We start from the raw sequence: 15,296 nt of genomic DNA, 5'->3' as shown, positions 1-15,296 counted from the left end.
AATAGTGTTCAAGTAAGAAAAGAGATTGTCCAATCCATTGTACCTATGCAGACAACTGCAAAATAAAGTGCTCTATTTTGGAATATCACATGTAAATATCTGGCTAAATAATGTACCCAGAGGAGAAGCTATCAGTAGGGATAGGGGAAAATATCCTATATATGACAGAACAGTTATCCTCAGTAAGAAGACAACCACTAGATAGGCTACAGTATATATTTTTTAAACCATGGAAGGACAATTAGAAATGTTGTACGCACCACCAGAAGACATAACTAATCTTGGTGGATGGAAGTAACAGAAATATTAGTTCTACTTCAACAAAGAAAATATTATCTAATGATTACCTCTGTTAGAAAATAGAATGGGCTCTTCTGGCACAAGTTCTTTGTCATTGGAATTTCCACTTGTGTTGGAAGAATAGAAACTTGTAAGTTCATGAATTATAAAAGGAGTAAGAGCACATGGTTTTGTAGGGGAGGAAAACTCGTTTTCCCTCTACCCTTCTAGATTCTTGGCTGAGACACCACACCCCTCACTGTAAAAAAAAGACAGATTAACAAGAGAAAAACAAACAGAAGAATAACATGTATATTTCCTGTATAAATGGGGGATACCCAAGAAAACTGAGTAACTTCAGTTAATAGCCCAAGCCATCACCTTAAATACCATTTGCAGGGAGAGACATAAGAAGTTGAGGGGTGGAGAGCCATTTATGAGAGGTTATCAGGCATAGCACAGTAAATTTAGAGTATGGTTGTTATGCAAATTTAAGTCCTTACCTTCTCCATTAATAAAAATTGGTAGAGATTTTTAGTCATCCTCTTCCTGGTACAGAGAGGGAGATAGCCTCATAAATGGAGATATTGCCTTTAAAAATACATGTCTCTTACAAAAAGATGATTTGTACTCATTTGCAGAGCTTCTTCTGTTTCTTAAATACAATCAGCCTAAAATAATCCTTATGCCAAAGAGGCACATTTTAGGGTGGCAAATTCTGTTCCACTTCAGTTTTGAAGACATATTTAAGATTACATGGGATACATATCTGAGATTGCATAAATCTCAGATATGAGATTACATAAATCTCAGATATGTAAATTAGGAGTAAACCACACTAAAGAAAAGAAACTGAATCAGAATATATTGGAATGATAAACAATTTTTTGGCCACTGTCGTCTTTTGAGGTGACATTCACCAGCACTTAATGTGGTCCAGACACTGTGTGTAAACCTTACCATGACAGTTTTTAAAAGGAGATCTTCATAAACACCAATCTTGAGAATATTTGATTTTCCAATTATTATATATCCGTCTATACTTATATATAATTTTGTGTTATATTTGGCTATTTTTCATTAAATTAAAAGGTATTTATTTAATAAATACTTACATGATGCTGTATGTCAGAAACAATTCTGTCTTTTATAAATAATAAATTATTTAACCCACATGGTAGGCACTGTGTTTATTCCGAATTTGCAAGTAAGAAAACTGAAGCACAAAGAAATTAATAGTTTCCCCAGCATTACACGTAGTAACTCAAGTCTAAGACTCCAACTCAGGTTCTCTTATGCAGTTGGAATCATCTGAAGAAATACCCCTGATCAAATGGCTAGGAGAAGCTCTACTATATTCCTCTTAATTACTGCATACTATTCTCTTTTATGAACATCCTAATATAAATGTTTTGAAACTGTTATTTTCAAACTTTTTGTGCTATTTTAGGAGTACTTTTTATAAATAATATATTATTCCATTTTGAAACTTATCCAGTAGCATTCTATCTTTTAATTAGTGAGTTAAATCTGCTTACATTTATTTTCTTATAGGTATTTTGAGTGTGCTTCTTTAGTCTTACCTTGTGTTTTCTAGTTACGCTCTTAATTTCTTGGTCTCCCCTCCCTTCCTTTTCTGCCTTTTGTTGAATTGAAGATTTCTCTATTCTCCCATACATATATTATTTTCTTCTCTCTGTAGGTTTAAAAAGTATAGATTATATATTTCCATGCTTAATTTAAAATGTTAAAGTTCATGCTTAATATATTGATATATATTCATCTAACAAACTTTATGATCATGCAATATTTCCATCTCTTCTTCATAAGGACTTCAGTATGTGTTAACTATTAATTAACTATTTCTTTTTTTTTTTTTAAAGATTTTATTTATTAATTTGACAGGGAGAAATCACAAGTAGATGGAGAGGCAGCCAGAGAGAGAGATAGGGAAGCAGGCTCCCTGCTGAGCAGAGAGCCTGATGCGGGACTCGATCCCAGGACCCTGAGATCATGACCTGAGCCGAAGGCAGAGGCTTAAACCACTGAGCCACCCAGGCGCCCTAATTAACTATTTCTAACAACTTATTGCTTACTTTTTTCCTTAAGCACCACACACAAACACACACACAGTATCATATAAAGATTATTAGTTATTGAATGCATATACATATTCTAAAATTTTCCGTTCACCAATGTACTTTTACCCAATGCCTTTCCTCTGTTCTCACTTTTCTTTTAGTTAAAATCTGTTCTTTAATTATTCATTTACTGAGAATTTATGTGGTGAACTCCTCATCTTTGTATGAATAGTTTAGCTAGAAATAATATTTTCTTAAAAGATTTTATTTATTAATTTGACAGGAGAGACAGAGCGAGAGAGGGAACACAGTAGAAGTAGTGGGAGAAGGAGAAGCAGGCTCCCCGGCAAAGCACAGAGGCTGATGCGGAGCTTGATCCCAGGACCCTGGGATCATGACCTGAGCCGAAGGTGGATGCTTAACGTCTGAGCCACCCAGGCGCCCCAAAAATAATATTTTGGATTGATAATTATTTCATTTTAAGATTATAAAGGCATTTATTTAATCTATTTCTATTGATAGGATATTTTTGCTTGTTTGTTTTGTTTTCTTCCTTCCCAGTTAATGCCATTTATTTCTGGCTTTTAAGATTTTCAGTTTATCACTGATGTGTGCAATTTCTCTATCATGTTTAGGTACACATTTTTTTTAAATTTATATTGTTCGGTACTTGGAGTGCCTTCTGAATCAGAATCTATATGCCATTCCTTTATTCTGAAATATTATTGCCATTTACTTTTTTCAAATGTAACTTCCAGTCCATTTCCTTTATTTTCTTTTTCTGAAACACTATTAGATTAGATATAGGCTGGAGCCTCCTTTATTTACTTTGTATTTCTTAAAATCTTTTAATTAATATTAACTACTTGTGTTTTGGGATGGTATTCTAAGTAAATTCTTGATTCATTTTCTTTTTTCTTTTTTAAGACATTTTTATTTGAGAGAGAGTGTGTATGAGTTGGGGGAGGGGGACTGGGACAGAATCTTCAAGCAGATCCCCACTGAGTGTGGAGCTCCACATGGGGCTCAATCTTATAACCCATGAGATCATGATCTATGAGATTATGACATTAGCCAAGCCCATGAGTCAGTTGCTTAGCTGACTGAGCCACCCAGGTGCCCCCTCAATATCATTTCCAAATTCATTAAGTCTTTCCTCAACTGTATCAACCATTTAGAGTTTACTGAGGTGTTTGGGTATTTTTAGTGATACATTGTTCTTTATTAAGATTCCTTATGGGTCCTTTTCCTGTCCACTTGCTTTCTTTTATCTCTGCTTATTTTGTTGTTTAATAACTGATACAATTGTCATTTGTCTCTTTGAGGATTGTTAGCTATTATGTGCTTTATAGTTTTATTCATATAAACATTTCATTTTGGATAGTTTTAGGCTCTGATTGATGATTCTGAGAACTGTTTCTCTTAGTATTGTGTTTATTCATCTGTTTTGGAATTTTGGTTTTGAGTAGGACTTTCTCTCACTCTCTTTCTCTCTCTTTCATTCTCATGTTCTTCCTTCCTTCTTCCTTCCCTCCCTCTCTTTCTCTTTTTTTCTCTCTTTCTCTTCCTTTCTTTCAGTATATTTTCCCTTTCTTATTAATCAATGTGTTGGTTACCTCTATTTTGCCCTTGAGTGCTTATGTAGGTCCTGGCCTTAGAGTAACAGTTTGGTGCTCTGACTCATAGCAAGGAACATAAAATGACCATCAAACAAGTAGGGAACTTGGTTCATTTCTTATTAACGAAAGTGTAACCTCCTGCTTCCATAATTTCACAAATTCATGTAATTCATGGCTCTGGGGAACAGACTCTTTTTTTTCTTTTTAGTCTTCTTTAATAGTAGGAGCCTTGCATCCAATCTCTGCCTTAAGTATTAGGTTTAGCTCTATAAATCCATTTTATGGGAGCACTTTTAATTACCATGGCCACAGAAAAATTGACCTTTTGTCACTGCCTGATTTTGAAGTTTAATCCCAAAAGATCAGAGGTTGTAATTCTACTCATTACCTTATATTTATGGCTCATGGAAATATCTGTCTCCAGTTTGTGAGAGCTACTATATCTTTATAGTTTTCTTCCCTTTCTATTTTATGTGTAATTATTATGTGATTCATGTGATTTTACTGTCTTCTTAACAATAATTCTTTTAATTCATTAATTTGTCATCTGTATTTGCTTCTGTTTATGATCATAGAGGCACTGTACTTGTTTCAGGATATTGATTAAAATAGCATAACGGAACTTAAAACAGTTACACAGTATTGCTCATGGGCAGTCAAATACATGTATATAATATGGAAAATTGTATGGAAAAAAGCAGAGAGTAAGAAGTCTTTTATGGTATACCCAGGGATATCAGTGAACTGAACTTATAAGGATGATGGTTTGACAATCATTGGTAGATTTATATAAGTGGTGACTGAGTTTCAGCAAAACAACATCTATAATAAGAAGTTAGTTTTGTTAATGTGAATACCATTGGTATTGTTGTTTTGTTTGTATTTAGTTTGTGAATGTTTTGGCTATGTAAGGAGTACATACACATACAGACTTTAACCTCACTCTGCAAATGATCTTAATTATTCAATATAATAAGTATAATGTAAAATAAATATTACATATGTTTCCTTTTAAAGGGAAAAACTTCAACTTTAAGTAACATTAAATTCTATGATCTAATCCTTAAATTAATTATGTGAGGTAGACTCAACATTGATCTTGCTTCCCACATTCAGGTGAGGAAAATGAGGAAAAATATCAAGTGATTGTCACAAGATCAAATAACTAGTAAGACAGGATATAAATTTGTTTGGAGAACTCTTGCACTTAATGACTGAGAAATGTGCATAGACACATGGAGAGAGAGAAAAAAAAGTCCATTTGTCAGGGAATGACTTAATTTCATCAAAGCTTTACCATTTGTCCAACTTACACTTTTCTCCAAAGTTCTAATATACATTGGAATTAAGGATAAACAGAGCCTGGGCTTCCTACTGTGCATAACCAAAACCTGAGAGGTAAAGTGTAAGTCCGATAAAAAAGAAATTATAAGATACAGAAAATTTTTAGGTAATAAATCACTGAGAATACGTATCACAGTTGTCCTTAAAATTGTCTATTTTGTACACTTCCCCACCTTTCTTCTAGGACCACTGTTTTTAGGTACAGAGAAGTTTTTGATATTTCTGAGAAAAACCTTGGCAGTGGGAAAACATTTTAAGTATGACTCTGCCTGTGTGTGTTTGAAATGGTTTAAACAAAAAAGAGAATGATATTCAGGTTTTCTAAAATTAAGTAGTTGAAAAAATACTGTAGAAAATTTAGGATGATGGTGATATTGTTTGAGTAGAAAATTAAAATTTCATTGAATATAAACCTGCTATAATATTATTACCCACTCGCTTTTACCCATTAGATTTTGACTGCTGTAATCAATTTAAAATGTAACTTTTCTTTCGGAGCTAAAATGATTCCTATCTTATTTCAAATGAATTATTTGTCACACTTACAAGATCATTTCATGGGGAAAAAAAATGTTCCTTGTTGCCATCCCTGTTCCTTTTTAACTGAAGGAAATGATGTACTTCTTAAAAGTTCTGATAAGAACTCTTCAGTGATAATTAATATTTGACTTTTAAGATAAATTAAATATTATATTTATAATATAATATTTTAGTATATAAAACACCCTGTCTTATCTTGTGAAGGAAGGAGAGAAACAATTAGTACAGACACATTATATCTTGTATATAACTGTATTTCAAATCTTTGGTGATAAACTTGATTTCAATTTTATAAAACATGTCTTTTTTATTATCATTAAGGAAAGTCATAAGCCCAGAATTTTCATTAGATACCCTTTACCTCAGATTTTAATTAAATAATACTTAATTGTTGCTACAAAAAGATAAATTCATAGCTATTCAAATTCAGATAAAAATTAAATAAACAATATATAGTTAAGTATTAAAATTTTAAGGAAAGCCCTTGCCAAAAGATTTTTTAAAATGTAGAAAGGTTAAGATTTTAAGCATATTCAACAGTATCATACATTCTGCTGGTGATTCAAAAATCAGATTTAAAAATGTTAAATTAATAGTGGAAAGTCAATAGCACATGTCTAGCACTCAAAATTTTCCAGTAGTAAAGGCAACAAATCATTGTATAAATAGTATGAAATATATTCAGATGCATTACCAGTAAGTCTAAGTTAAAAATAGTCCCCCTACTCACTGCCATCTCTTAAGTCAGTAGGAGTGTATGGAATGTCATATATTGCTTGGACATTTAAACTGTATCTGCCAGACAGCCTCCTGAATTCAAAATGAGACAAAGTCTTTTTACAGTTGACCCCTGAACAATGTGATAGTTAAGGGTAGTGGACGCCCTCTATGTTGGGTGCCCATTGAAAATTTTGCTTATAACTTTTGACACTCCAAAATGTAATTACTAATAGCGTATTGTTGACCAGAAGACTTGATAACATAAACAGTTTGTTAATACATATTTTGTATGATATATGTATTGTATACTATATCCTTACAATAAAGTAAGGTAGAGTAAATACAATGTTATAAGAAAATCATGAAAGAAAGAAAATACACTTAAAGCACTGTACTGTATTTACTGAAAAGTATTTGTACAAGTGGGCTTGCATAATTCAAACCTATGTTGTTCAAAGGTCAACTGTATTCTTTTTTTGGCATGGGGGTGATGTAGGGGGATTAAATATGGGCAACATAGCTAAGAAATATTCCTGGTATAAAAAATATAAGTCAAGGTAAGAAATTAATGGCTTCAAGGCAGGTATTATATAGGTATTATACTGACTATATGTTCAGTTCAGTCGTGACCTATATCAGTTGTTTTTAAATTACTTTATGATGTTGACCAGTATTAAAAAAACTCTAACAAAATATAAGAAAATTGTAAAGGATCAATTATATTTAGCATACTAAATTTAATATGACAGAAAATACTCAAAAAGTTGAGAAAAGAACATTTTCTTTAACATATAATACTTAAAAATTGTATGGATAATTAGTATGTCCCAACTTTTTAATAAATGCTCTATATGCATTGACTCAATTTATTCCATATATAGTAGGTTACATGTATTTTCATTTTTATATGAATTAACAACAAATGAACCACAACATACTTCCTGATAATTTTGTTTATTAGATTTGTTGGTAAAAAGAATCAAAGTTTTGGGAGGGCATCCATGTCATCCACAATGTGAACTCCAAAATAGAGGTTCTTCATGCAGTTTTATAAAATCAGTATATTTCAGGGTTAGTGACTCAGCATAGCAAACCCTAAATATGCAAAAAGGTAAAGTGACCTCCAATCAGTCATGAGCTCCAGAGAATCTTGACTCTCTCTCTCTTTTTTATAAGATTTATTTATTTATTTGAGAGAGAGAGGGAGAGAGAGAGAGCACAAGCAGGAGGGCAGAGGGAGAGAGAATCTCAATCAGACTCCACATCGAGGGTGAAGCCCCACATGGGGCTTGATTTCATGACCCTGAGATCACAACCCTTATCTGAGCTGAAAACAAAAGTCAGACGTTTAAACTAACAAGTCACCCAGGTACCCCAAGAATTAAACCCTCTTATTCAATATTTGTTTGGGGGGGGCTCTTTTATTTAAGACTTTACACACATACACGCAGACACTATCAATTTTAGGAGAATAAGAAGAAAAGTTCTGTTGCTTTTATGAAATATTTACTAAATATTTAACAATAATATATAAATTCTACATACTATACTATATATGCTATAAATTGTGTTTTATATATATATAATTGAACTATATAATTCAATTCAATGTAATTGAAAACAATTTCATGGGTATTTAACTTGTGCCAACATATTTCTAAATGCATTGAAGGCTTTACTCAATTTATTCCATATACAGTAGATAGCATGTAATTTCATTTTTAACAAGGAAGGAAGAGAATCATAAACTTGGTGTAACTTTGAGAAGTCAGAGCATATGCCCCTAATGTATATTAACTACATGAACATACATAAGTATAAGTACAATTAGAGTATATCATGAGTGCACTCTTTTTCCTCTTAAGGAATTCATCCCTTCTCCACAGAATTGGACAGTAAGTCCTCTGATACAGGGAGAGGAGAGTGAGTCTTCCTCTCTGAGATACCACGTCACTATCCTTTCATCCTGCAGTTCTTTCCTGCTTTGTCTCCCAACCCTCCCACAGATCCTACTCAGACCCCTTTTATTTAAGTGTTGTTGTAATCAGAAATCTTTCATTTACCCTTTGTCATTTGGTTCTATATATTATTCTTATATAGTCTATGGTCTTCATGTATCTAAGATTAATAAATCTGTATCATCAAATTCCAGTTCTTTTAAAAAACTACGTTAGTGAGCTTTCATTCCTTTTTCTAGGTTTCTTGAGATATAATTGACTTATAACACTGTATAAGTTTAAGGTATAAGGCACATATAAACTGCAAAGTGATTGTCACAGTAGGATTAGTTAACATCTCTATCACCTCACATAACTGTCCATTTTTTTCTTGTGGTGAGACCATTTGTTCTCTGAGCAACTTTCAAGTATATAATATAGTACTGTTAAGCATAAGCACATGCTATGCATTAGATTCCCAGAATTTATTCATTTTATAACTGTAAGTCTGTACAATTTGACTGACATCTTCTCTTTTGCAACACCTCTCACCCTCTGGCAACCACCATTCTACATTCTGATTCTATGAGTTCAGATCCTTTAGATTTCACATGTAAGCAATATCATACAGATTTGTCTTTTTCTGATTCATTTCACTTTGTGTAATGCCCTCAAGGTCTATCCATGTTATTGCAAATGGCAGGATTTCCTTCTTTCTCATGGCTGAATAATGTTACTATTAATATCACATGTGATATTAATACTTACTAATATTATATATAGAGAGATCTAGAGATACATAGATGATCACATCTTCTTTATCCATTTACTCACAGGTGTTCACTTTTGTTGTTTGTGTATCTTGGCTATTGTGAATAATGCTATAATGAACATAGGAGTGCAGATTGTCTTTTTGACATCCTGATTTAAATTCTTTTGGATATAGACCTAGCAGTGGGATTGCTGGGTCATATGGTAGTTCTAATTTTAATTATCTGAAGAATCTCTCTCTTTGTTTCTTTCTTTCTTTGTTTCTTTGTTTCTTTCTTTCTTTCTTTCTCTTTCTTTTTTTCATTCTTTCTTCCTTCCTTCCTTCCTTCTTATGTAGGTTTATCATATAAACTTCCCTCTTAGAATTGCTTTTGCTGGATCTCATAAATCTTGGTGTTCTGTATTCCCAATTTTCATTTATCTCAAGATATTTTTTGGTTTCTTGTTTGAGCTATTCTTTGACCTACTGCTTGTTCAGGAGTACATCGTTTAATTTCTACATATCTGTGAATTTTCTAGCTTTCCTCCTGTTAATTGATTATCAGTTTCATATCACTGTGGTTTGGAAAGATACTTGCATGATTCAGTTTTCTTAAATTTGCTAAGACTTGTTTTGTGACCTATCATATGATATATCCTGGAGAATGTTCCCTGTGCTCTTAAAAGAATATGTATTCTCCTGCCACCAGATGGAATGTCTATATATGTTTGTTAGGTCCATTTGGTCAAAAGTATAGTTCGGGTCTAACTTCTCCTTATTGATTTTCTGTCTGGATGATTTATCCATTGTTGAAAGTGGAGTATTGAAAATCCCTACTGTTATTGTTCTGTTGTCTTTTTTTTCCTGTACATCTTTTAGTATTTGCTTAATATATGTAGGTGCTCTGATGTTGGGTACATAAGTATTTTTTATTGTTATATCTTTTTGATGAATTGATACCTTTATCATTATATAAGGACCTTGTATTTCTTATTAGTTTTTGGCTTAAAATCTATTCTGCATATGATTATAACTACCACAGCTTGCTTTTGTTTTCCATTTGTATGGAATATCTTTTTCCAACCCTTTAAGGGTTGAAGTTAAAAGTTGAAGTCTCTTGGCAGCATATAGCTGGGTCTGATTTTTTTTTTTTTTTAATTCATCACTTTGTGTCTTTTAATTGGAAAAGTTAGGCTATTTATATTAAGGGTAATTACTGATGGGTAAGAACTTCCTGATGTGTCTTATTAATAGTTTTCTGGCCTTTTCATTGTTCATTTGTTCCTTTCTACATCTTTGTTGTCTTCATTTGTGAACTGATGACTTTCTATCATGGTATGCTTCCTTCTCTTTTCCTTTAGTGTATCTGCTGTTGATTTTTGCATTGTGATTACTGTTAGGTTTGCATAAATCATCTTATAGATTTAACAGTCTTATGTCATGCTAATAACATCTTTTACTTCAATCACATACAAAAGTTATATCCTTTTACACCCCACCCCATGTTCTGTATGCCTATTATCCAAAACATAGGTCCCTTGGTATATGGTGCTGGCTCCCATAAATACTACAAATAATGCCGAATTGTTGTTGAGTTTGAGATATTACAAGGGACATCTTATTCGACCATGTTGCTCCAAACTCCATTTTGTCCCAGAGTTCTCTCTATAAATATCTTTTGAACATCCTATGAATATATCACATGCATCTTAAATTAAGTGTTCATATCGAACTTCTTTTTAAGATTTATTTATTTTATAGAGGTGGGAGAGGCAGGGGAAGAGAATCTTTCAGGCAGATTCCCCACTGAGTACAGAGCCCAATGTCGGGCTTAATCTCAAGATCCATGACATCTTGACCTGAGCAGAAATCAAGAGTTGGACATCTAGTGGACTGAGCTACGCATGTGCTCCTCGAACTTCTTTTCTTAAGCATATCTCTCACCATATTTCTGCTCCTAGTTAATGGCACTAATATCCTAATTAGTGAGTTGATTAGTGACTTTTCAAGTTGCCTGGAGCTATTCCTTGCATATCTTCAGTCACCAAATTCTGTTGATCTTGCTTTTAAAATATATTTTTAGGGGCACTTGGGTGGCTCAGTTGGTTAAGTGTCTGACTATTGGTTTTGGCTCAGGTCATGATATCATGGGTTGTGGCTCCCTGCTCAGTGGGGAGTCTGCTTGAAGATTCTCTCCCTCTACCTCTCCCCCTACTTGTATGCTCTCTCTCCCAAATAAATAAATAAATAAATAAACCTTTAAAAAATATTTTTACATCATTCATCCTAAAAGAGGTCACTTTTCACACCCAAACATTGTAAAACCTTCCTAATAAACCAACTCTCCACCAAATTCATCTTTCTTATTGCCATTTAAATTATTTTCTGACAGCTAAAACAACAAAAATATCTTTTTGTTTTCCTACTTAAAATATTTTGATGGCTATATTATTTATAGAAACAATCATCATGGGGGGTGATGAAATTTCCAAAAGGCATAGAGAATACGGATATAGACTAGATCCAGACTTCAAATACCATATATACTCTTTCCTAAACTAATCTAAATTGTGGCTTAGGCATCAAAGCTTGTCACCCTTTCCCACTTTAAAAAGAAAAGCATGCCTTGTACCTCTTATTGAGCATTGCATGAGCAAATAGAAACCTGCTGCTGAACAAAAGTACCATTCAAAATGTTGGCATTAGTTTTAGAAAGTGAATGAACCTAATGACTATATGACAAATCCCTTTTGAATCAGATGGCTGTCAATTTTTTGTTTTCAGTAAAATCACCTGGTAGACCACTAAAAATAATTTTTGAGGTAATTGTTATGTGATTTTTACATATAACTCAAAATGATTTGTAAGAATTGAATGGCAGACAGAACATAATTCTTTCTATACCCATCTACATATTAGTGACCAAATTTTCAAGGTTTGTATCTATAAAATAAAAATAAATATTTTATGCTTATTCTAACAATAGGACATCTTTATTCATGGATATATGAACTAATTGTAAAAAAGTCTTGTCATAGTTACTAAGAATATAGCTCAATAGTGTGTTGTTATTTTGAGTAATTTTTGATTGAAATCTGTAATATTTTATGTTGTATAGTAGTAAACTTTATGCTGAAAATTCATCCTAGAGAAAAAAAAATATCTAGAGTCTTTATGAACATAGGAATTTTTAAAATCAGTTTTTCTTATTTTTATAGCAAATTATGATAGAATAGATGATAAAATATTCTGGGATATGAATGTAATACTGGAAAAATAATTCCTTAGGGAAAATGGAATAGGAATATGAATTCAAGGGGCGCCTGGGTGGCTTGGTGGGTTAAGCCTCTGCCTTTGGCTTAGGTCATGATCTCAGGGTCCTGGGATCAAGTCCTGCATGGGACTATCTGCTCAGTAGGGATTCTGCTTCCCTTTCTCTCTCTCTGCCTGCCGTTCTGCCTACTTGAGACCTCTCTGTCAAATGAATAAATAAAATCTTAAAAAAATATAGGAAATATGAATTCAAGAGGAAAAATGAATGATGTTTTCAACTACTAAAGAAGGACATGTTCTGGAGGTTCCTCAAAGAGTTGAACTACCCTACAACCCAGGAATTGCATTACTGGGTATTTACCCTAAAGATACAAATGTAGTGATCTGAAAGGGCATGTGCACCTGAATGTTATAGTAGCAATGTCCACAATAGCCAAACTATGGAAAGAACCTAGGTGTCCATCAACAGATGAATGGATAAGGAAGATGTGGTATATATATACACATATACACACATACACACACACACATAGGCACATACCATGCTATACTATGCAGCCATCAAAAGAAATGAAATCTTGCCATTTGCAATGATGTGGATGGAACTAGAGGGTATTATGAATAGAGGGTATTATGCTGAGTGAAGTAAGTCAGTCAGAGGAATACAATTATCATATGACCTCCCTGATATGAGGAATTTGAGAGGCAGAGTGGGGGGCTTGGGAAGTAGGGAAAGAAAAAATGAAAGAAGATGGGATTGGGAGGAAGACAAACCGTAAGAGACTCTTAATCTCACAAAACCAACTAAGGGTTGCTGGGGGGAGGGCAGTATGGAGAGGGTGGTTGGGTTATGGACACTGGGGAGGGTACGTGATATGGTGAGTGCTGTGAAGTGTGTAAACCTGGTGATTCACAGACCTGTACCACTAAGGCTAATAATACATTATATGTTAATTAAAAAAATTAAAAAATTTTTTTTAATTAATATAAATAAATAAATAAATAAATAGAAGGACATGTTCATGTATTTTCAAAATAGATGATGATTTTCATATTAACTACAGGAATTAGATTTTATTCAATATATTTAAAGTTTATTTTAAATTCAGTGTTATTTATAAATCCCTAGACATTACATCTTCTGCTATTAAACTTACAAGAAAAGTTTAAGGTATCAACCTAATTTTGGGGGGTGTGTCAAGCAAAAAAATCATAAAGATACTGAAACGTAGAATCGAGTAAAGCCAAAATTCCTTATGCAGCTACACATACTTACCATTTTAGTATTCCTCATGTCCTAACATTTTACCTCTCATGTTCCAGTTGTGCTAACAAGTCATTGTGACTTTATTGGTCTCCTGGATTTTGTTTCTTCTGCTTAGAACCATCTCTCATCTCCCTTTTACTAGAGAGAAACTGTATGTAACTTTGATGCCAATCACCTGACAGTAACTGTCACATTGTAGATTCACATTAATAAAATTCATTTTTGTTTTTTGAATTCATGAGACATGCCAGGCAGTGAGCTAAGCATTTTACAAGCCCTGCTTTCTTTAATCCTCACAAGAATCTTAATGATGTTATAACCAAGACTCAGAAAGGTAAGTCTGAAAATTTACCTAAAATCCAGTAAGAAATGAGTCTTGTTGATTAAATTAATAACAAAATAAATTATGAACATCATATTCACATACCAGCCTTGCACACATTTCATATACTGTGTTTTGAGTAGTACGTTTAGAATCCATGCTAGATCCACCCCATTTCAGAAGTTTTTATTCAATGCTTATGATCTTGATCTTTAAGAATCCTATTTTTTAATACAATGTTTAACTTATTCTCATCATTCTTGCATCACTTTCCTGATTTTGTTTTATCCAAATACTCCTATATTGTTCTTTAACTAGTGTTTCTCTTTATATTGAATTGAATGTTTTTATCTCTATGGCATTTATTTATTTACTCACCACTACTAGTTGACTATCTGTATTGCTGATTATAAATAGGGTAAAAGCAAGTACAAAACAGTATTATCAAAATTCAGCTAAACATTATCATGAGCTATGCCTTAGATTCCTTTTCTGTCTGTTAAAGATTACCAGCAATTAGAGATGTGTTAATGACAGGTTGGTGCAAAATTACTTTTAGCCTTGATTTAATCAGGATTGAAAGATTATTGAAAAGACTCACTTTTTATGTTATTCGACTTAACTTAATGACATGACTTTGTGACCCCTAAAATTATTTTGGGTACTCTGTGAGATAGGGCTTGTAAAATATTTAATCCAGTGCCTGGTACATCTCATTTATTCAGTAAATATCATATATTCTTATACATATCCCATTCTTTGTAACACAGTTGAGGGTTAACACTATCTTGTTCCTATGGAATGGGATCAAATGGGAGCCTTCTCCCTAGAGTTAGCTATAATTAACAATGAAGGAGTGAAAATTGATTGAAAATCCATAGGTTGACAAAGCACACCCTATTTATCAACTCATCATTTGAACTGTCTCTCATTTAACATATAACATAGAGTTCACTGAGACTGTTGATCCTTTCTGGGTAATTTCTACCTGCTGCCATGCATGTTAATATTTACAAAGTTTCTGACAAAGAAAGGCATTGGAAATTTCTGGAGAGTATTAAACTTAATTGAAAAAACAGAGTAGGAAAGGGGGCTATATTGAATTTGATTCACTAGAGAAGCAGAAGCAGAAGGATCAATGTATACCTTCAACAGAGTCAGAG

This window comes from Mustela erminea, chromosome 3 (assembly GCF_009829155.1).
Source record: "Mustela erminea isolate mMusErm1 chromosome 3, mMusErm1.Pri, whole genome shotgun sequence".
Taxonomy (NCBI): Eukaryota; Metazoa; Chordata; class Mammalia; order Carnivora; family Mustelidae; genus Mustela; species Mustela erminea.
Note: the sequence above shows the minus strand (reverse complement) of the source record.